General features: G+C 49.7%; 1 long non-coding RNA gene across 2 annotated transcripts in view; it reads left to right on the forward strand.

Moving 5' to 3' along the window:
• Window positions 1–5,149: 5,149 nt before the first annotated feature.
• The window catches only part of LOC140196406 (uncharacterized), a 34,787-nt gene continuing 16,294 nt past the window's right edge, over window positions 5,150–23,642 (forward strand). The window contains exons 1-2 of one of the 2 annotated variants that reach the window (XR_011885699.1): window positions 5,150–5,224; window positions 13,091–13,231. This is a non-coding gene — a long non-coding RNA (uncharacterized lncRNA). Of the gene's footprint in view, window positions 5,225–12,590; window positions 12,923–13,090; window positions 13,232–23,642 lie in introns of those variants that run through there. The other variant, XR_011885700.1, reaches the window with a different exon arrangement.

A 23,642-nucleotide genomic window follows, 5' to 3' on the forward strand; every position in this document is an offset into this window, starting at 1 on the left:
AGCCACTGGGATATAGTAGTTGTCGAGTCCTTCTAGGATGAGGTCATGTGGAATAGACCCGTGGGTGTTCGCGAGGTCTAACCAGACAACTGTTAGGTCGCCTTTTTTCTGCTTGGCCTCACGGATCAAATGGCTAATCATTGAGGTGTGTTCCAGACACCCCGAAAAGCCTGGAATACCGCCTTTCTGGATGGATGTGTTGATATAGCGGTTCTGCATCATATAAGAAGTCAGCCTACTTGCGAGCAAAGAAAAGAAAATCTTACGTTCCACATCCAGGAGAGAAATTGTCCTAAACTGGGCAATTGTGGAAGAATCCTCTTCCTTTGGAATAAAGCATCCCTCTGCCAAGTTCCAACTTGATGGAATAGTACCTTTGGCCCAGATCTTTCTCATGACCTTCCACAGCCTCTGAAGAAACTTTGACCATTTCTTATACACCTTATAAGGTATGCCGCTTGGGCCTGGGGCAGCTGATCCTTTAGCTTTCCGGATGATGTCCTGGATTTCCTGCCATGTAGGCTCCTTCCCATTCAGCTCAACTGATAGATTTGCCAGTCTATGCACAGCCCGATTGGTTCCTAGTCCCTGACCCCTCCGTGGGTCACTGTGTGCCTCCCGCAGGAACTCCTCTGCCTCTGGCTTCGAGCTGGATAGTAGACCAGATCTTTGTTGGCCGAGAAGAGTCCTGGTGAAGCTGAATGGATCTCTCACAAACTGCGCTCGCCTTTTCTCTTTCTTCCTTCTTTGCTGTCGCAGATGTTCCGCCCTCCGGAGTTTGCACAGCTTTTCCTGCAGCATACTGGTTAAGTCCTTGATACCTTCTTTTTCCGGCAGTGAGCTGGTTTTAAACCTCTTGTTTAAACCTCTCAAGCGATGAACCTCCCTTTCCCTTCTATTTGGTTGCCGCGGTAAGTCCGGCTGGCTTTTCCGCTCCATTGGGCCAAATCGTTCCTTAGCTAGGTTGTACGCTATGGCTGTGAGTGAGTCGACCTCTCTGTGTACTGGACCTGCTAAGGCAACTTCCAGGATGCCGTCTAGATCATCATCGAACTGCATCCAGGCGACGTTGTCTGATGATCTAGGCCATTTGATCCTGTCTTTCCTTGACGAATGGATTGGGGTAGCCGAGGAGGAACTCACTTGGTCTGTTGTTTGGTGCTGAGGCAACTCAAGTGTGGGGAGATCTTCAGCTCTGTGCGGTGCTTCCTGGCTGGAATTCTCCTTCGTCTCACCAGACACTAAGTCCATGTGCTGCACTTGGGTCACCATTGATCCACATCTAGACCTGCTCTGGTGTATGTTGAGCCCCCTGATGTTTTTGCAGACTTTCCCGCAATGACACCTTACTGTGAATTCCTCTCCAGTTAGTGTGGTTTGCTTTAGCTTCCTCCTAGTCGTGTTTCCTATCCTGGCCATTGCCGGTATGACTGTCCTGTTGAGTCTCTCATCCTCCCCACCTCTCGGGAGACTCTGAGGGTATTGCTTCTCGTGTTCAGTCCTAGCTTGAGTGGTGCCCTCTTGCGAGTGCTGCCCAGAAGGTTGCTAGCTTCGTGAGCCCGTGCCAGTTTTTCCTGGAGGTCAGCTGTCTCTCCAGCATCACCGACCTTCCTCGGTTGCCATCCAGTCTTTCCTGGAAGCCACTGGTACAAACCAGAGATTACCTGTTACATACACCTGATAGGGTGCATTCTCCAGTTACCTTACAAGGTAACCGTAGCCTTCAGCCAGGAGCAGATGTCATCAGGTGGTTCCCAATCTTCACAGAGTGTTTCGACCCTTAACCACGACATTCTCCAGTTGGTGGGCCGGCAGTGGTGGCCAAATCACTGCCCATCAGCTCCCCTCCTCTCGCCTACTCCAAATTCAACAAGAGGCTCATTCTGCCTCTTCCCCCATCCTACCAGCTGCTTGTTTTCGGCTCCTTTCGTCCATGCCCAGATCTGACAACAACTGCCATGCTGATTTGGCTGGGAAACCTCTGCAGCTGATCTCCACAGGGAACAACCATGCCTGCCATCCCTTGTCTTTACACTCCTGCACTAAGGGCTGGTACTTCAAGGCCTTTCTCCAGTGGGCCTCTTCCCATCCCTCCTCCCACAGCACAGTCAACTCAACCAGAATAATTTTCCTGCCTTTGGTTGACCACAGTACAATGTCTGGGCATAAGATTGTGTGCACCACACCCGGGATCTGCAACCTTCTTCCCACATCGACCCTCATCTCCCAGGACCTGGCCGTTAGCAGCAGATTGAGCTTTGGTTGTTTGGTTACGAAAGGCCTAGCTCCCTCTTTAATGAAGGTGATGACCTTCCTCAAATCTGTGCCAGCCGTCCTCTTCTTGCATCCCTCCCACTCTAGTGTGTCAGCAAGAGCCAGGAGCACCTTATCATGGCGCCGCCTATACCGTCCTTGAGTTAGATGCTGATAAAGCCGACGTACTCTGCATTGGTGCAGGAAAAGCAGCACCAATACAGTCATCAATGCAGAGTAGGAAAAGTTGAAAGTTATGGACATTATCCAGGTATGAATATTGTCCAGGAATGAGCAATGTCTTGCTGACAAATAAAAAGACAAAAGAAATTCAGCTAATGACAGTACTTTCAAGTCAGATACTCCCAAACACCAGCAAAGAAGGTATCATGGACAGTGCTTTTCATCAGCACTTATTGCTTAGTGTAGTTCTGCCAAGTCTTTCACATGCAGTCCAGATATGTTCCAGGCATATACAGAGAGCTGAATTCCAGAGTTAAGGCAAGAATGACCACATTTACAATTCTATAACTTATGACCAAGTGCAGTATCAAGTTGGCTCAGTAAAAGTAAGGACAATTGGAATGAAACGGTGCAACCACACCAACAGTCAGGAAAGAGGGGGTGGTTATTGTAAATGAATAGCTTTGCCCTGGGCCATCAGCCCTCCAAACAATATCACAGTAGAAAATGGTTTTCAGAATTTTCATCAATGCCTTGCCCTTGGTTATAAGATCTGCAATGTGGATGCTTGCAGTTGATAGCATAATACTCAATTTCATTTGCAACTCCCCACAGAACAGACCGGTCTGTCCCTCTTTGCAGAAATTGCTGAACCACAGTTAGTCTGGGGCTCTCAAGCTTTCAAACCACACAAGAGCTGGGTAATGATGACTTGTCATGAAGTAGAGTCTGACCATGTAAAATCCTCTCAAAAACCAATGTGACTCTCTAGCAACAACTTGGGATACTAGATTAGATTAGATTAGATTATGAGGACACTCAGTCCTCGTTTATTGTCATTTTGAAATGCATGCATTAAAAATGATACAATGTTCCTCCGGTATGATATCACAGAAACACAAAACATGAATTAGAAACACAGGGCATGAATTAGAAACTTAACTTGTACTAGCAGATAAATACTTTGTCTTTAAAATCAGAGATTGGGAATTGACAGGAAATGACACCGCTTACTCTCTGTTCACCAACTCTCTATCGATTGAAAGTCAAAGGAAAGTGATGGGATATTCTACCTGATCTGGTTAAGTACAGATCTGATGGCTTGCAAGATGATCTACATCAACAAGCAGAAAGCTACATTCTGGAGCTGTACTTTGCTATCTCGTAGCTCTTCTGGGCCCAGCTTGAATCTTTCCTTCGTACACTTGTGCTATGAACTTGTACGTTCTCCTTGTTATCGCACATTCCAACGATGAGCTCAATGGTTTATTATCATTATCATAATTTGTTAGTGTAATTCATAATGTAATTAGTTAATGTAATTTGCTCCCTCTGTAACTGCATGTGGCTTTATGCTGACATCCAGGAAAACTTCATAAAAAACATTTCTCCCTCCACAAAGAAACTATTACCAACTACTATAGGTATGATTACAAAGGTTCAGCACTTTGTCAACACCATTTCTGCAACTATAAAATTTAATTAATACTATCAGATTAAGGGTCTATGAAGGTTGGATGAAGGGTCTCAGCATGAAATGTTGACTCTTTATTCCTTTCCATTGATGCTTCCTGACCTGTAGGATTCCTTCAGCATTTTGTGCAAGTTACTCTGGATTTCTAGCATCTGCAGAATCTCTTGTGTTTATCAGACTATTGGAGCTTTCTGTCCTGTCTCTGAGTTTATTGTGGAACAGGATGCTATTTAATTATGGAGTCACTTGGCCCATCAGATCTACACAAGCTCACAGCAGGGAAATCCCACCATGATTTATATCACTGTAGTCCTGAACTCTCTCATTTAAACATCACCGCTCCTGACTGTTCTGCTACTGACCTATGCTAAATTTGGGCACTTAAATGGAAACTGGCTTAAACACTCAGCAAGTATTAACTGATGTCATCATCTCTCTGTACAAATTTCAGGGTGCTGTCATTGGCGTCATGCCACATTTTTGCTGGTTCTGTCTTCCTTCTCTAATTGCTGAGTCTCAAGTAACGTGTTGAAAGATTTCAGAAGAGCCTTCAGAACATTCAAATGTGGGCTGTGCTAAAGAAATGCAATGAAACATGGACATTCGAGCAAATTACTTTATTACTTGTTTTATATTTATGTATTTCATGACTTAATTTATTTAACTGTTTGATATACATTTCGCTTACTGCAATTCATAGCTGTTTTTACTGTATCAGGACATCAGGTGCGGCTGTCGGAAACCTTAGCACCCGATCTCTCGTTCTCCCTCACTGTGAGTCTCCCTCTCACTGTGGCTGAGGCGATATTTCTTTGTTGCTTGTTGGTGAGAGAGAGAACCTGTTGAGATGTCGAAGTGTTGGGATGGATATTAGTTTTTGTTGGACTCTAAATCATGGTCCCTGGAGGCTTTGCCTTGCCTGCTTTGTGGTGGTGGGGCTGATGCTGTTTGCTGAAATAAGTAGGGGGAGGGTTGATGATTTTGCTGCTGCTTGTATATGGGGGTGCAGAGAGGGGGCTTTGGGGTTCTTACGTATTTTCTGTCATTTGTTCACTGAATTTTCTTCAGTATTGTGGATGCTTATGGAGAGTACGAATTTGAGGTTGTATTCTGCATACATTCTCTGATATTTATTGGAATCATTGAACCATTGAACCACAAATGTGGCCTGTAGCTTCTAATGATTTGTCAAGTTAATTCTCCATCCCTATTGTACTTTGATCAGTTCATCGCCTCCTACATTCCTTCATCAGGTGCACGGTGAACTAAAGGAACAACACACCTTGCAAAATGTCAAATAACAGCCTTCTGAATGTAAGTAATTTGTGTTTCTTTGATAATTCCAAATTATTCTATATTTGTGTCTGTTAACTAGATCAGTCCTCCCATTTACATCTTTCCTCTTTCCAATCATATACCTTCCCTTTTGTTTTTCTCCCCTTCCCCTTTCTGTATCTGAACCCGTTTCTCTTTGTTCCTGATCCTGATAAAAGACATTGAACCAGACTGTGAATTGAATCTCTCTTCACAGGTGCTGCCTGACCTGCCGAGTGTATCCAATACTGTTTCTGTTATTACATTATTTTTCACCGAAAGTTACTGACTTGTAGTTGAGATTGTCTGAAAAATATCTGTTGCCCATATCTGAACCCTGGCCTTTAGTGTCTTTTATACATTTACATATGATGGCAAATCAGGAATGGTTTGAATCCTTGTACCAAGAACCCCATTTCATTTTTGGTAAAGAAAATGTCAGAAACAAGATCTATAACTGTTTTGTTGATTAGCGGAATGTCAAGTGTAGTCTTTTGGCCAAATCAAACTGATTATCCTGGGATGAAAATCAGACCTGTGCTCCAAACACACAAAAAAACAGGGAGGTTTACACATGGGATTGTTTGAAGGCAGTCTATTATCTGCACTCAGTGTCTGCGCTGATTTTGTTCATTTGTGGTCGGTCTGGGGTCCGTGGTGGTGTGCAGTGAACGAATTCCTCCATCCATTACTACTGGGAACTAACAGACAGTTTTATAACACTGTGGTGGTATTAGTAGAGTTTTGGTTTGGTCTATATCAGTTAAATACATCATTTGTTACTCAGTTGAAAGGTGATCTGTCTTTTTTATACTATTTTAACTGGGGCAGCTGCTAATTCAGCCAATATGTACTGGTTCTGATGTACCAATTAACCAGAATCCGCTGCACTTGCAGATCAAAATAAGACGTCTATAGTTGCGTCTAATTACTTAAAACTTGAAATTTAAAAATTTTGTTTCACTGTTATTTTGTGTTTCCACTTCATCTTAATCAGAATCAAATTTATTATCATTGACAAATATCATGATATTTGGTATTTTATGACAGCAATAAAAAATAAATCAATCATGGGAAAGAGAAAGTAAGGTAGTTCTCATGGACGGGTCAGAAATCTATGGCAGATGGAAAGAAGATATTGCAAATACATCCAGTGTGTTTCTTCAGGCTCCTGACCTCCTCGCTGATGGTAGTAATGAGAAGGTGGCATGTCCTGGATGGTGAGGGCTCTCAGTGATGGATGGTGCATTGAGACACTGCCTTTTGACGATGTCCTTCATGTTGGAGAGGCTTCGACCTGTGGTGGTGTTGGCAGCCACTTTTAATTCTGTGCATTGGAACTTCCATAACAGGCTGTGATGTAACTATTCAGAATGCTCTCCACCATTCATCTCCAGAAATTTGCTCATGTAACCTAGTTTAATTAACCCAAAGATGTAATGTTAGAAAGCTCCAGCAGAGGAGGGATGAAAATGAAAATCATTACAATAAAAGAGAACTTGATAAAGATACCTATGTGAGAACAAGGTGTGGTTGACACAGGTGTGGACAAATGACAGAAACGCAATAAACCATTAGAAACTAACTAAAGATCTAAATTATTTAAAGTAGATTTACTATTTGGTATCTCTACTTAGTTTCTGGAAATCCTCAGGGTGAAAGCCCTGGAGGAGAGACGATATTGATAAATGATTTGTTGAAGCTACAGCTATAATGGAAACCTGTCATGGTCCGGTCCGTAAAGTCCGTATTCCAGTTCATGGTCCAGTCCATCGATCCTTGGTCAAGGTTTTCCTAACTACCCTACTTCTGTTCTTGTTGAGCTAATTGATGCAGCTGATGCTCATTGGGTCTGGCTGCATAAATACCTTCAGAGACCCAGGTGTGGCTGCTGGATTGTTCTTGTCCTTACTCCTTGTATCCCTTGCTCTGCCTTCTGTTTCCTCGCCTGAAGCCCTGCCCTGCCCTGCCCTGCCCTGCCCTGCCCTGCCCTGCCCTGCCCTGCCCTGCCCTGCCCTGCCCTGCCCTGCCCTGCCCTGCTGGTAACTCTCGCCTCCCCTGAAGTTCTTGTCTTGTCTTGTCTTGCTTTGCCAGAAGCCTTGCCTTGTCTTGCCGGTAACTCTCACCTTGCCTGAAGTTCTCATCTCGCCTTGCATTGACTGAAGCCTTGCCTTGTCTTGCTGGTAACTCTTGCCTCGTCTCGCCTGCAGCCTTGTCCTAGAGCCACCCTGCCCCTGTTCCTGTCCCTTGCCTCCGCCCAGGTAAGCCAGGCCGTCTTGCTATTACCTGCATTGGTTCTGTCCCTTCCTGTCTCTTGCCTCTGTTGGGTGGTGATCTGTGCCCTGCCCAGGAGGAGCCAAGCCTCACTTTAAGTCTCCAGCCTCCTGCCTCCAGCCTCGCCTCGCCTCGCCACAAGTCTCCTGCCTCCAGCCTTGTCTTGCTTCAAGTCTCCAGCCTCCAGCCTCCAGCCTCCAGCCTCTCCTCGCCTCAAGTCTCAAGTCTCAAGTCTCCAGCCTCCTGCCAAGCCTCACCTCATCTCTTGCCTAGCCTCGAGCCTGAAGACTCCAGCCTCTTGCCTAACCTCGAGCCTGAAGACTCCTGTCATAAGGTGGATGGCTGGGAATGGACCCAAGTGCAAGACACAGACACTGAAGTACTAGGAACAGGACTAGGGTACAGGGTGATGACAAGGACATGGACAGGAAAACCAGGAACCTGGAATAGGTCTGGACAAGGACCCAGAACTTGGGTCATGCCTCTGGCTTGGACCCCAGAACTAGGCAAGGACAAGACTTGGCAGGCAGGCAGGATGAGGCTGGAGTCTTCGGGCTTGAGGCTACGGGCCAGAGACTTGGCCAGGCTTGGCAAGGGGCTAGAGGCTGGAGTCATCAGGCATCAGGCTAGGCAGGAGTCTGGTGTCTTCAGGCTTGGGGCTAGGCAAGAGACGAGGCGAGGCTTGGCAGAAGGCAGGAGACTTGAGGTGAGGCGAGGCTGGAGACTTGAGGCGAGGCTGGAGGCAGGATACCTGAGGCGAGGCTGGAGACTGGAGACTTGAGGTGAGGGGAGGCTGGAGGCAGGAGTCTTGAGGTGAGGCTGGAGGCAGGTGACTTGAGGTGAGGCGAGGGTGGAGGCAGGAGACTTGAGTCGAGGCTGGAGGTAGGAGACTTGAGACGAGGCTTGGCAGGCTCCTCCTGGGCAGGGCGCGGATCACCACCCGACGGAGGTAAGGGACAGGAAGGGAGAGAACTAACCGCAGGTAACGGCAAGACAGCCTGGCTTACCTGGGCGGAGGCAAGGGACAGGAAGGGATAGAACCAATCCCAGGTAACGACTAGACTGCCTGGCTTACCTGGGCGGAGGCAAGGGACTGGAAGGGAGCTAGGTACAGTGTGGCTCCAGGACAAGACTGCAGGCGAGACAAGGCGAGAGTTACCGGCAAGACAAGGCAGGGCTTCAGGCAAAGAAGCAGAAGGCAGAGCAAGGGATACAAGGAGTAAGGACAAGAACAATCCAGCAGCCACACCCTGGTCTCTGAAGGTATCTAAGCAGCCAGCCGCTACGAGCATCAGCTGTCTCAATAAGAGCTCAACAAGGCAGAAACAGGGTAGGCAGGAAAACCTGGAGCAAGGGTCGATGCACAGGACCGTGAACAGGAATGCAGACTTCACGGACCGGACCATGACAACTGCGGCCTCCTGCCCAGCCTCGAGCCTGAAGACTCCAGCCTCCTGCCCAGCCTCTGGCCTGAGGACTCCAGACCTCCTGCCCAGCCTCATGCCTGAAGTCTCCAGCGTCCTGCACAGCCTCAAACCTGAAGGCCCCAGCCTCCCGCCCGGCCGCAAGCCGGAAGGCCCCAGCCTCCCGCCCGGCCGCAAGCCGGAAGGCCCCAGCCTCCCGCCCGGCCGCAAGCCGGAAGGCCCCAGCCTCCCGCCCGGCCGCAAGCCGGAAGGCCCCAGCCTCCCGCCCGGCCGCAAGCCGGAAGGCCCCAGCCTCCCGCCCGGCCGCAAGCCGGAAGGCCCCAGCCTCCCGCCCGGCCTCCAGCCTGAGGACCCCAGCCTCCCGCCCGGCCTCCAGCCTGAGGACCCCAGCCTCCCGCCCGGCCTCCAGCCTGAGGACCCCAGCCTCCCGCCCGGCCTCCAGCCTGAGGACCCCAGCCTCCCGCCCGGCCTCCAGCCTGCGGACCCCAGCCTCCCGCCCGGCCTCCAGCCTGCGGACCCCAGCCTCCCGCCCGGCCTCCAGCCTGCGGACCCCAGCCTCCCGCCCGGCCTCCAGCCTGCGGACCCCAGCCTCCCGCCCGGCCTCCAGCCTGCGGACCCCAGCCTCCCGCCCGGCCTCCAGCCTGCGGACCCCAGCCTCCCGCCCGGCCTCCAGCCTGCGGACCCCAGCCTCCCGCCCGGCCTCCAGCCTGCGGACCCCAGCCTCCCGCCCGGCCTCCAGCCTGCGGACCCCAGCCTCCCGCCCGGCCTCCAGCCGGGAGACCCCAGCCTCCCGCCCGGCCTCCAGCCGGGAGACCCCAGCCTCCCGCCCGGCCTCCAGCCGGGAGACCCCAGCCTCCCGCCCGGCCTCCAGCCGGGAGACCCCAGCCTCCCGCCCGGCCTCCAGCCGGGAGACCCCAGCCTCCCGCCCGGCCTCCAGCCGGGAGACCCCAGCCTCCCGCCCGGCCTCCAGCCGGGAGACCCCAGCCTCCCGCCCGGCCTCCAGCCGGGAGACCCCAGCCTCCCGCCCGGCCTCCAGCCGGGAGACCCCAGCCTCCCGCCCGGCCTCCAGCCGGGAGACCCCAGCCTCCCGCCCGGCCTCCAGCCGGGAGACCCCAGCCTCCCGCCCGGCCTCCAGCCGGGAGACCCCAGCCTCCCGCCCGGCCTCCAGCCGGGAGACCCCAGCCTCCCGCCCGGCCTCCAGCCGGGAGACCCCAGCCTCCCGCCCGTCCTCCAGCCTGGAGACCCCAGCCTCCCGCCCGTCCTCCAGCCTGGAGACCCCAGCCTCCCGCCCGTCCTCCAGCCTGGAGACCCCAGCCTCCCGCCCGTCCTCCAGCCTGGAGACCCCAGCCTCCCGCCCGGCCGCAAGCCTGGAGACCCCAGCCTCCCGCCCGGCCGCAAGCCTGGAGACCCCAGCCTCCCGCCCGGCCGCAAGCCTGGAGACCCCAGCCTCCCGCCCGGCCGCAAGCCTGGAGACCCCAGCCTCCCGCCCGGCCGCAAGCCTGGAGACCCCAGCCTCCCGCCCGGCCTCTAGCCGGGAGACCCCAGCCTCCCGCCCGGCCTCTAGCCGGGAGACCCCAGCCTCCCGCCCGTCCTCTAGCCTGGAGACCCCAGCCTCCCGCCCGGCCGCAAGCCTGGAGACCCCAGCCTCCCGCCCGGCCGCAAGCCTGGAGACCCCAGCCTCCCGCCCGGCCGCAAGCCTGGAGACCCCAGCCTCCCGCCCGGCCGCAAGCCTGGAGACCCCAGCCTCCCGCCCGGCCGCAAGCCTGGAGAGCCCAGCCTCCCGCCCGGCCGCAAGCCTGGAGAGCCCAGCCTGCCGCCCGGCCGCAAGCCTGGAGAGCCCAGCCTGCCGCCCGGCCGCAAGCCTGGAGAGCCCAGCCTGCCGCCCGGCCGCAAGCCTGGAGAGCCCAGCCTGCCGCCCGGCCGCAAGCCTGGAGAGCCCAGCCTGCCGCCCGGCCGCAAGCCTGGAGAGCCCAGCCTGCCGCCCGGCCGCAAGCCTGGAGACTCCTGTCATAACTTGGGTGGCTGAGAACGGACACAAGTGCAAGACACAGACACTGAAGTTCTAGTGACAGGACTACGATACAAGGCGATGACAAGGACATGAACAGGAAAACCAGGAACCTGGAACAGGACTGGACAAAAGAGCTAGGAGCCCGGGCTTGGACTCCGAGCCAGAGACTGGACAAGGTCCCAGAAGCTGGGTCTGTCCTCTGGCTCGGACCCCAGAACTAGGAAACGACGAGGCTTGTCAGGCAGGCAGGATGAGGCTGGAGTCTTCGGGCTTGAGGCTACGGGCAAGAGACGAGGCGAGGCTTGGCAGAAGGCAGGAGACTTGAGGTGAGGCGAGGCTGGAGGCAGGATACCTGAGGCGAGGCTGGAGACTGGAGACTTGAGGTGAGGGGAGGCTGGAGGCAGGATACCTGAGGCGAGGCTGGAGACTGGAGACTTGAGGTGAGGGGAGGCTGGAGGCAGGAGTCTTGAGGTGAGGCTGGAGGCAGGTGACTTGAGGTGAGGCGAGGGTGGAGGCAGGAGACTTGAGTCGAGGCTGGAGGTAGGAGACTTGAGACGAGGTTGGCAGGCTCCTCCTGGGCAGGGCGCGGATCACCACCCGACGCAGGTAAGGGACAGGAAGGGAGAGAACTAACCGCAGGTAACGGCAAGACGGCCCAGTTTACCTGGGCGGAGGCAAGGGACTGGAAGGGAGCTAGGTACAGTGTGGCTCCAGGACAAGACTGCAGGCGAGACAAGGCAAGAGTTACCGGCAAGACAAGGCAGGGCTTCAGGCAAAGAAACAGAAGGTAGAGCAAGGGATACAAGGAGTAAGGACAAGAACAATCCAGCAGCCACACCCTGGTCTCTGAAGGTATCTAAGCAGCCAGCCGCTACGAGCATCAACTGTCTCAATAAGAGCTCAACAAGGCAGAAACAGGGTAGGCAGGAAAACCTGGAGCAAGGGTCGATGCACAGGACCGTGAACAGGAATGCAGACTTCACGGACCGGACCATGACAACTCTGGCCTCCTGCCCAGCCTCGAGCCTGAAGACTCCAGCCTCCTGCCCAGCCTCTAGCCTGAAGGCTCCAGCCTCCTGCAGAGCCACTAGCCTGAAGACTCTAGCCTCCTGCCCAGCCTCTGGCCTGAGGACTCTAGACCTCCTGCCCAGCCTCAAGCCTGAAGTCTCCAGCGTCCTGCACAGCCTCAAACCTGAAGGCTCCAGCCTCCTGCAGAGCCACTAGCCTGAAGGCTCCAGCCTCCTGCCCGTCCTCTAGACAGAAGGCCCCAGCCTCCCGCCCGGCCGCAAGCCGGAAGGCCCCAGCCTCCCGCCCGGCCTCTAGCCGCAAGGCCCCAGCCTCCCGCCCGGCCTCTAGCCGCAAGGCCCCAGCCTCCCGCCCGGCCGCAAGCCGCAAGGCCCCAGCCTCCCGCCCGGCCGCAAGCCGCAAGGCCCCAGCCTCCCGCCCGGCCGCAAGCCGCAAGGCCCCAGCCTCCCGCCCGGCCGCAAGCCGCAAGGCCCCAGCCTCCCGCCCGGCCGCAAGCCGCAAGGCCCCAGCCTCCCGCCCGGCCTCAAGCCTGTAGACTCCAGACTCCCGCCCAGCCTCAAGCCTTGCCTCTAATCTCTAGCCTCAAGCCTGAAGACTGCAGTCTCACCCTGCCTGCCTGCCAAGCCTCGTCCTTGCCTAATTCAGGGGTTCGAGCCAGAGGCAAGACCCAGGTACTTTGTCATTGTCCAATCTCTGCCTCGGTGTCCAAGCCCGCTCTCCTAGCTCTCTTATTCAGTCCTGTTTCAGGTTCCTGGTTTTCCTGTCCATGTCCTTGCCATCGCCCTGTATCCTAGTCCTGTCCCTAGTACTTCAGTGTCTGTGTCTTGCACTTGGGTCCATTCCCAGCCACCCTCCTGATGACAGGACCAGATATCGTCAGAGGATATCGGCAGAGAATAGTGTCCAAGATCTCTATCATGTAACCAGGAATTAATTCTGTTAAATCATACCAAGTGGTTTTTGGTGAGTAAAACACTTTTACTATTCCAAGTGTATAATTTGTGTATGAAATATGTTCAGTAGTGTTGTAACTGAGAAATGCATGTAAATGACAATGTGATATTAAGTTATTTTGAAATTGAAAATAGAATGTGTATCTGAACTTACGGACTGTAATTCTGTTGTTTGCAGGTCAGATTTTATTTTGTTGTGTAAGTATTATGAATCGACCTTCCATTGGTGACCCACCATTTCATCCAAAACACCATGAAACAAGCTGTCGAAGAACCAGTGCAGGAATGAAACGTTTCAAGATGCAGAGAATTCAATACGGTTAGATATATAAGTTTATTTCTTTTTCAAAAGATCTGAATTTGATTTTCTGGAAGAACTAATTATTTTTGCAAATACTTTTCATAAGTTATTGAATGAGATTTACCTTGTTTAAAAGTTGTGATGTTGGAGAATTTATCATGAAAGGAGTTAAGATGTATATATATTATTTTGGGGTTGAGTTTGAATTTGTAGACATTCTGATCTGAATCTAAAATTGAAATTAACCATAACACTTTTTAAAAAAAAAAAGGAATTTAGTTTAGTTTCCTCACTGACTGGGGGTAATTAAAAAGCAAATGTTGATCTGTAAACCATTAGTAAGGAACAAGATGCCAGAATTCCAAAACAATACACAAAATGCTGGAGGAACTCAGCACGCCAGGCAGCATCTATGGAAAAGAGTAAACAGTTGATGTTTCGGGCTAAGACCCTCCATCAGTCCTGCAGCATTTCATGGTGAGTTTCTGTAGCATTTTGTATGTGTAGACATTGACATGCCTTCATCGTGATTGCATCAATATGGTGATTCCAGAATAGATCCTTTGAGATGTTGATTGCTTTGAAACTGCTCACCTTTTCCACTGCTGAGCCATGAATGATTTAAATTTAATCCTTGGTCTTGCTGATTGTTGTTACGACATCACTCAACCAGCTCGGAATTCGAGATGAGATAGTAAATTGGATTAGACATTGGCTTTGCGGGAGAGCCAGAGAGTGGTTGTAGATGGTTGCCTCTCTGACTTGAGGCCTGTGACTTGTGGTGAGCTGCAGGGATCAGTGCTGGGTCCATTGATGTTTGTCATTGTCTCAATGATCTGGATGATAATGTGGTAAACTGGATCAGCAAATATGCGGATGACACCAAGATTGTGGGTGTAGTGAGCAATGAGGAAGATGATCAGAGCTTGGAGCTGGATCTAGACCAGCTGGAAAATTGGATTGAAAACTGCAGATGGAATTTAATGCAGACAAGTGCAAGGTGTTGCACTTCAGTGGGATCAACCAGGGAAAGTCTTATACAGTGAACAACAGGGCATTGAGGTGTGCTGTAGAACAAAGGGATTTGGGAATAGGGGTCCATAATTCATTGATAGTGGTGTCATAGATCGACTGGGTCATAAAGAAAGCTTTTGGCACTTTGGCCTTCATAAATCAAAGTATTGAGTAAAGGAGGGCAGCAGGGATGCCTGCTGAGACCCTCCAGCATTTTGTGTGTGTTATTGAGTACAGGAGATGGGATGTTTTGTTAAAGTCATGTAAGACGTTGGTGATGCCTAATTTTGAGCATTTTGGGCGAGGCAGCATCTAGGAAAAGAGTACAGTCGACATTTTGGGCCGAAACCCTTCAGCAAGCCTGGAGGGAAAACAGCTGAGGTGTAGATTTAAAAGGTGGCAGGAGGGGAGAGAGAAACACCAGGTCATAAGTGAAACCTGGAGAGGGAGGGATGAAGTAAAGAGCTGGAAAGTTGATTGGCAAAAGAGACAGAAGACTGTGGAAGAAAGAAAACGGGGGGAGGAGCACCAGAGGGAGTTGATGGGTGGGAATGGAGATAAGGTGAGAGAGGGAAAAAGGGGATGGGAAATGGAGAAGGGGGGGTTGGGGGCCATTACCAGAAGCTTGAGAAATCGATGCTCATGCCATCAGGTTCGAGGCTACCCAAATGGAATATAAGGCGTTGTTCCTTTAACCTAAGTGTGGCCTTATCCCAACAGTGGAGGAGGCCACGGATGGACATATGGGAATGAGAATGGGAAGTGGAATTAAAATGGGAGGCCACTGGGAAAACCCTCTTATTCTGGCAAATGGAGCGTAGATGCTCGGCGAAGCGGTCTCCCAATCTACATCAGGTCTCGCTGATATAGAGGAGGCCACACCTGTATATGACCCCAACAGACTCACAGGTGATGTGTCGCTTCACGTAGAAGGAGTGTTTGGAGCCTTAAATAGTAGTGATGGAGGAGGTGTAGGGCCAAGTGTAGCACTTGTTCTGCTTGCAAGGATAAGTGCCAAGAGGGAGATCAGTGGGGAGGGACAAGAGGACAAGTAAGTTGCATAGAAAGCGATCCCTGTGGAGAGCAGAATGTGAGGGGGGGGAGCGTGGAGGGAAAGATGTGCTCGGTGATGGGATCCCGTTGGAAGTGGCAGAAGATTCAGAGAATTATTTGCTGGATGTTGATGCTGGTAGGGTGGTAGGTGAGGACATGAGGAACCCTATCCCTGGCAAGGTGGAGGGAGGATGAGGTAAGAGTAGACTTGTGTGAAATAAAAGAGATGCGGTTGAGGGCAACATTGATGGTGGAAGAAAGGAAGCCCCTTTCTTTGAAAAACAAGGACATCTTCTTCGTTCTATAATGAAAAGCCTCATTCTGAGAGCAGATGCTGCAGAGACGGAGGACTTGAGAAAAGGGAATGGCATTTTTACAAGTAGTAGGGTGGGATGAGGTGTAGTCTAGGTAGTTGTGAGACTCCTTAGGTTTGTAAGAGACATCAGTGAATAAGCTGTCTCTGGAGATAGAGACAGAGAGATCAAGAAAGGGAAGAGAGGTGTTGGAAATGGACCAGGTAAGTTTGAGGGCGGGGTGGAAGTTGGAGGCAAAGTGGATGAAGTCAACAAGTTCAGCACAGCTGCAGGAAGCAGCACAAATGCAGTCATCGATGTGGCGTATGAAAAGTGCAGGATGGTCAGCAGTGTGGGCTTCGAACGTAGACTGTTCCACATAGCTGACAAACAGGTAGACATAATTGGGACCCATGCTAGTGCCCACGGCTACCCCTTTTGTTTGAAGGAAGTGTGAGGACCCAAAGGAGATATTATTTAGAGTGAGGACAAGTTTCGCTAGAGGGATGAGAGATGTGGCGGAGGAGCACTGGTTAGGTCTAACCTAATCCAGCATCTGCAGATTTTCTCTTGTTTGTGATTGGAGAATTGTAATGCAGTTTTGGTTACCTTCGTACAGGAAAGATGTAAATAATGTTAAAAAAGTACAGAGGAAATTTAGAAGGATGTTTCCAGTTCTGGAGGACTTGAGTTATAAGGAAAGATTGAATAGGTTAGGACTTTGTTCTTAGGAATGTAGAAGACAGAGGGTGATTTGATAGAGTTATACAAAATTATGTGCGGTATAGATAGGGAAAATGTAACCAGGAATCTTCCACTGAGGTTGGGTGGGACTTCAACTAGAGGTCACGTGTTAATGGTGAAAGGTGAAAAGTTTCAGGGGAACATGAGGGGAAACTTCACTCAGAGGGTCTTGAGAGGGTGGAACGAACCGACTGTGCAAGTGGTGTGTGCGAGCTTGATTTCAACATTTTAAAGAAATTTGGATAGGTACATAGATGATCTGGGTATGGAGAGCTATGTTTTCAGTGCAGGTCAATGGAGCAAGGCATCTTAAATGGCTTGGCACAGACTAGATGGGCCAAAGGGCCTGTTTCTGTGCTGTAGTTTTCTGTAACTCTGTGATTCTATTTCTCTGTACAAATTTCAGTGTACTGTCATTGAGGTCATGGTGGGTTTCAGCTGGTTCCATTTCTAGTTCCTGAGTCTCAACTAATATGTCGAAAGATTTAAGCAGAGCCTTCACATCATTCAAATGTAGGCTGTGCCAAACAAATGCAATGAGATGTGAATGTTTGACCAATCCCATCAGAAAGGAAGTGGTCCGATTGTGTTTTTCTAAGTATGATAAAGATTAAATTTCTATTTACTGGAAGCACACTCAGAAAGAGGAAATCCTGTCCCCACCCATTCAAGTTGTTTACGTTAAAGTGTCTCTGTATTAATCCTCCTGGAAACCCCTTAACAATTTAACTTAGTGAATCCACACCAGTGACTTCTCAGCTCTGTCTCAGCTCAATTTGTTTTCCCATTCTATATCTACTTTGCTTATTAGCTCTTCACTTGTCAATCTTAGTGTCATTCTGTGCTTTGTATTATGCACTCTCCCCTACCTCCTGGGCCATCCACTGCTAGTCCGTGCAAACACTTCCTTGTTTCGGTTTGAGAGCCGGATATTTTTGCCAATCTCTTTGCCACAGTGGAGGTGGAGGAAGTACATTCTCCTCTTCCCCAAAAAATAAATCAATCAAAGGATTGATCCACCTGACTGCTGGAGATCAGATTGACTGAATGTTGAAAACAAGCACTTGAATTACTGAAGTTTGTCAACCAGATGCTGAAAAAAGGATTATCATAGTAGGGAACACATGAGATTCTGCAGATGCTGAACATCCAGGGAAACACACAGTCAATGCTGAAGAAACTCAGGTCAGGCAGCATCAATGGAAATGAATAAACAGTTGATGTTTTGGGCTGAGGCCCTTCATCAGGATGGGAAAGCGTGGGTGAAGAAACCAGAATAAGAAGGTAGGGAGAGGGGAAGGAGAACAAGCGAGAGGGTGATAGGTGAAGCCAGGCGGGTGGGGGGGGTGGGGAGATGGATGAAGTAAGAAGCTGGGAGGTGATAACTGTGAAAAGTAAAGGACTGGCGAAGAAGGAATATGAAGGAATATAACAGGAGAGGAGAGGGAACCATGGGAAAATCGGAAGGAGGATGGACACCAGGAGAATGTGAGGAGAAGAAGGAAGAGGGAGACTGGAGTCGCAAATTAAAGAAGAGGGAAGGGGGAGTGGCAAAACTACCAGTGCGGGAGAAATCATCCACATCTCCTCCATTTCCTGAACATCTGCCCTCACCCTACCTTCCCGTCACCTTAACAGGGGCACAGGCCCTCTTGCCCTCTCCTACCACCCTATGAGACCCACCACCAGCACATCATTCTCCACAGCTTCCATACACCCAACACAAACACAGGACCATATATGCAACACAAACACAGGACCATATATGCAACACAAACACAGGACCATATACCCAGCACAAACACAGGACCATATTCCCAGCACAAACACAGGACCATACACCAAACACGAACACAGGACCATACACCAAACACGAACACAGGACCATACACCAAACACAACTTCACCTCTACCTCCACCCACTCTCTGTGATTCCCTTGGATTTGTCCCTCCCCACAAATCTCCAGCCTGGCACTTATCCTCTCCTAACAAATTCCTTCTTCTCCAGCCCTTTACCTTTTTCACTTTTTCTGTGATATCACTCCGGAGAAACATTGATTCATTTCTTAATGCATGTATGCATTTCTAAATAACAATAAAAGAGGACTGAGTGTTCTCATAATCTAATCTAACCTGTCATCTCACAGCTTCTTACTTCATCCCCCTTCTCCACCCAACCGGCTTCGCTCATCATTTTCTAGCTTGTACCCCTTCTGCTCCCCGACTCCTCATGTCTTCTTGCTCTGGCTTCTTCTCCCTTCCCTTCCAGTCCTGATGAATGGTCTCGGCCAGAAACGTTGACTTTTTATTCATTCCATAGATGCTGCCTGATCTGCTGTGTTCCTCCAGCATTTTCACTGTGTTACAGTGTCATTTGGTCCTTGTTGACATTGACTTTGTGGGCTGAAAGATGTGTGTCTGTGCTTTATGAATCTGTCACCCAACTAACCGTCATGTTCGATGCAGCTGCGGCTCGATGACCTTCGTCTGGTCAGGGAGAGTGAGGAGTTACAGGCAGGTGGTCACACCGGGGCCACAGGAGGCAGACAAGTGGGTCACAGTTAGGAAGGGGAAGGGTCAGGTACTAGACAGTACCCCTGTGGCTGTGCCCCTTGACAATAAGTACTTCTGTTTGAGTACTGTTGGGGGGGACAGCTTACCTGGGGGAAGCGACAGTGGCCATGCCTCCGGCACAGAGTCCGGCCCTGTGGCTCAGAGGAGGGCAGTAGTAATAGGGGACTCGATAGTAAGGGGGTCAGATAGGCGTTTCTGTGGATGCAGTCCAGAGACCCGAATGGTAGTTTGCCGCCCTGGTGCCAGGGTCCAGGATATTTCTGATCGCGTCCAAGGTATCCTGAAGTGGGAGGGTGAGGAGCCAGAGGTCGTGGTACATATAGGTATCAATGACATAGGTAGGAAAAGGGAAGAGGTCCTGAAAGGAGAATATAGGGAGTTAGGAAGGGAGTTGAGAAAAAGGACTACAAAGGTAATAATCTCGGGATTACTGCCCGTGCTATGCGACAGTGAGAGTAGGAATGTAATGAGGTGGAGGATAAATGCGTGGCTGAGGGATTGGAGCAGGGGGCAGGGATTCAAGTTTTTGGATCATTGGGACCTCTTTTGGCGCAGGTGTGACCTGTACAAAAAGGACGGGTTACACTTGAATCCTAGGGGGACCTATATCCTGGTGGGGAGATTTGCAAGGGCTACTGAGGTGACTTTAAACTAGAATTGTTGGGGGGTGGGAATCAAATTAAAGAGACTAGGAGAGTGGAGATTAGTTCACAACAGGAGGATGGGAACAAGTGCAGAGAGACAGAGGGGTGTAAAATGAGGGTAGAAGCAAAAAGTAGTAAGGTGAAAAGTAAAAGTGGCAGGCCGGCAAATCCAGGGCAAAAATCAAAAAGGGCCACTTTTCAACATAATTGTATAAGGGCTAGGAGTGTTGTAAAAGCAAGCTTGAAGGCTTTGTGTGTCAATGCAAGGAGCATTCGTAACAAGGTGGATGAATTAAAAGTGCAGATTGTTATTAATGAATATGATATAGTTGGGATCACAGAGACATGGCTCCAGGGTGACCAAGGATGGGAGCTCAACATTCAGGGATATTCAATATTCAGGAGGGATAGACATGAAAGAAAAGGAGGTGGGGTAGCATTGCTGGTTAGAGAGGAGATTAACGCAATAGAAAGGAAGGACATTAGCCGGGAGGATGTGGAATCGATATGGATAACACTGAGGAGCAGAAAATGCTGGTGGCAGTTGTGTACAGGCTACCTAACAGTAGTAGTGAGGTTGGGGATGGCATTAAACAGGAAATTAGAAATGCATGCAATAAAGGAACAGCAGTTATAATGGGTGACTTCAATCTACATATAGATTGGGTGAACCAAATTGGTAAAGTTGCTGAGGAAGAGGATTTCTTGGAATGTATGCGGGATGGTTTTTTGAACCAACATGTCAAGGAACCAACTAGAAAGCAGGCTACTCTAGACTGGGTATTGAGCAATGAGGAAGGGTTAATTAGCAACCTTGTTGTGACAGGCCTCTGGGGTAAGAATGACCATAATATGGTGGAATTCTTTATTAAGATGGAGAGTGACATAGTTAATTCAGAAACAAAGGTTCTGAACTTAAAGAAGGGTAACTTTGAAGGTATGAGACGTGAATTAGCTAAGATAGACTGGCAAATGATACTTAAAGGGTTGACGGTGGATATTTGGATGGACTGATCCTTATCCACTACTTTCTGTATATTTTCCATTCAAGGACTTGGTGTTCCCATACCATCCCATATTGTGATGCAGCTGGTCAATATACTCTCCATCACAAATCTATAGAAGTTTGTTAAATTTACAATGTCATCCTGAATCTTTGCAAACTTCTAAGGAAGTAGAGGTGCTGTCATGCTTTCTTTGTAATTACACTTCTGTGCTGGTCCCAGGACACATTTTATGAAATTTTAACACTGAGTATGTTAAAGCAGCTGGCTCTCTCCACCTCCAATCCCCCAATGAGAACTGGTTCATGGACTTCTGGTTTCTTCCTCTGGAAGTCAATAATCAGCTTCTTACTCTTGTTGACAGTGAGTGAGAGGTTGTTCTTGTGGCCAGGTGAATGAGAATGCTGGTGGGATTGCTGAGCCTATGAGAGTCCAGTAAGTAAGATGACACATGATTAATAAAACTGCTCCTCAGCCAGTGAGAATGAAGTAAAGAATTTACTGTGCCGTAATGTTGTGAGAGGACACGTGGACCATCAAGGTTTTGGTTTAGATTTACTTGTTTAAGTTAGAAGGGATGGTTTTGGGGACAGCACATGGAGTTAGGAGACAGGTCAGAGTTTAGGGACAGGGATGGTGTATTAGAGGTCAGGGGCAGTTAATGAGGTATTTGGGACAGGAGTCCAGGTCAGTGTCCATGGTTGAAGGCCAGTGATCTCCAAGGACAGACGTTGAGTTGGCAGGCACTGAGGATGTAGACATGCAATCCTCATGGGTCATGATCAAGTTCAATATGTCCACTTAGGTCAGTGAGTCCCAGGATCAGATGACACCCCCGTCCCCAGGGCAACATGTTCTGGCATCAGTAGCCCTGCAAGTCCAGAGTTCAAGTCTTATAATTATCGAGTCCTGGGATCAATACTGAAAGATTAGGTTATTAGATTACTAGATTATGAGGACACGCAGTCCTCTTTTATTGTCATTTAGTAATGCATGCATTAAGAAATGATACAATATTCCTCCGGTGTGATATCACAAAAACACAGGACAGACCAAGACTGAAAAACTAACAAAACCACATAACTATAACATATAGTTACAACAGTGCAACAATACCATAACCTGATGAAGAACAGGCCATGGCACAGTAAAAAAGTTCAAATTTTCTCGGAAGTCCCACATCTCACGCAGACAGGAGAAGGAAGAAAACTCTCCCTGCCATGCCCGACCACAGTCTGACTCCAAGTCATCTGAAAACTTCGAGCTCTGATCGGCCTCCAACACCGAGTACCGAGCACCATCTCTATCCGAACGTTTCAACCTCAGCCTTGGTCGCCAGCAGCAGGCATAGTCGGGGATTTTGGGGCCTACCCTCTGGAGATTTTCGATCGCACAGTAACAACAGCAGCAAACCAGGCATTTCAGAAAGTTCTCCAGATGTTCTTCTGCTTCTCACATCTGTCTCCATCAAATCAGAATTGTCCACGGCCCCTAATTAACTGATGATATCATTTCACTGGAGAGCTGCGTGCACTGCGTCGCACTGCCATCTTCTCCTCCCGTCTTGATGAGGCCTGAGGGTTGACAACAGAAATCGGTGAGTCCCGAAGTTGAGGTACCTGGTTCTACAGGTCTGGAAGTCACAGGCTCGAAGTCTGTGAGTCCTGGACGAGGATACAATGTGGGTTGATTTGGCGCTAAGTGTGATCCTCTACTGCTGGACATCCCAGCATGTGATGTTATGGTCTCTGACTATTCACATCCAGCAAGAGTAATCCTGAATCCTCGTGATGCCCCTTCCTCACCAGGAATATGTCCATGGATCTCCTGTGTTGCAGCATCTGAATGAGCCGAAGTCCCAGGAGCCCAGCCTTCTCCCAGCTCGGTGCTGTTGCTCTCAGGCCCTTCAGATGCTTTGTCACCTGGGTGGGGTCCACCCTGAGGACCAGTGAGCTTCAAGGCCAATGGACATGGATGTGTTCAGCTGGAATTTCCATAGGCACGAAGAGTGAAGGAACAATGGACATTATCCAATTCCAGACCTGGGGCCGAGTTAAATCAGCGTGTTTTCAGACAGACAGTATGACCAGAGTCTGGACATCTTCAGGTAATGCAGGGCTCCTCTCCTGGGTCTCTCTATCTCTTGACACACTGCTTCCTATTGGTGCTCGAATGACAGGGTGACACTCCTGGCCACATCAGTCGGAGTCAGTCAATCCAACAATTGGCTCCCTCAGCTGCTCTGAGCTCCACCCTCATGAGTGGATGATCCACACGGAGTCAGTCCAAAATCCCTTCTGAACTCAGGACCGTTTTGGCTGAGTGATCTGCTCACACCCCTAGACCATCATCATTCTGCTTGGACCTCAGACAGACAAGATGGAGGCTCCAGTCTGTGGTTCTTGCCTGGAGAGAAGACAAGTTCCATTGTAAGCTGGTCCTTTGCTCGCTGTTCTCTGGTAAGCTCCTCTTCATTCATCAGATAATGTGGCATTTTCCACCCGGCTGTTTGTCCCCATGGTTTTTTATTGTCACATGTACCAAGACACAGTGAATAGCTGGTCTTGAATACTGTTCGTACAGATCAAATCATTACACTGTGAATTGAGTTAGAACAAGGGAAAATAATAACAATGCAGAATAAATTATAAAATCTATAGAGAAAGTGCAGAGTAGGGAAATGATAAAGTGCAAGATCATAAGAACATGGACTAAGTGGCCAAGATTCCATCTTGTAAAATTGGTACATGAAAGAGTCTGATAACAGTGGGATATAAGCTGCCCATGAGACTGGTGATACGTACCTTCAAGCTTTTGTAAGTTTTGCCCGATGCAAGAGGGGAGAAGAGAAAATGTTGTGTGGGCCCTTTGATTATTCTGCCTGCTTCAGTGAGACAGCGAGAAGTGTAGACAGAGTCCACAGAAGAGACTCAGGTTTCCATGATATGCTGAGATGCGTTGACAACTCTGCAGATTCTTGTTTTCTTGTACAGAGCGGTTGTCAAACGAGGCGGCTTTGCATCCAAGTAGAATCTTTTCTCTGATACATCAGTAAAATTTAGTGAGGGTCAAGACTGAGAAAGAAAAATACCTAGTCTAGGGT

This window comes from Mobula birostris, chromosome 4 (assembly GCF_030028105.1).
Source record: "Mobula birostris isolate sMobBir1 chromosome 4, sMobBir1.hap1, whole genome shotgun sequence".
NCBI lineage: Eukaryota > Metazoa > Chordata > Chondrichthyes > Myliobatiformes > Myliobatidae > Mobula > Mobula birostris.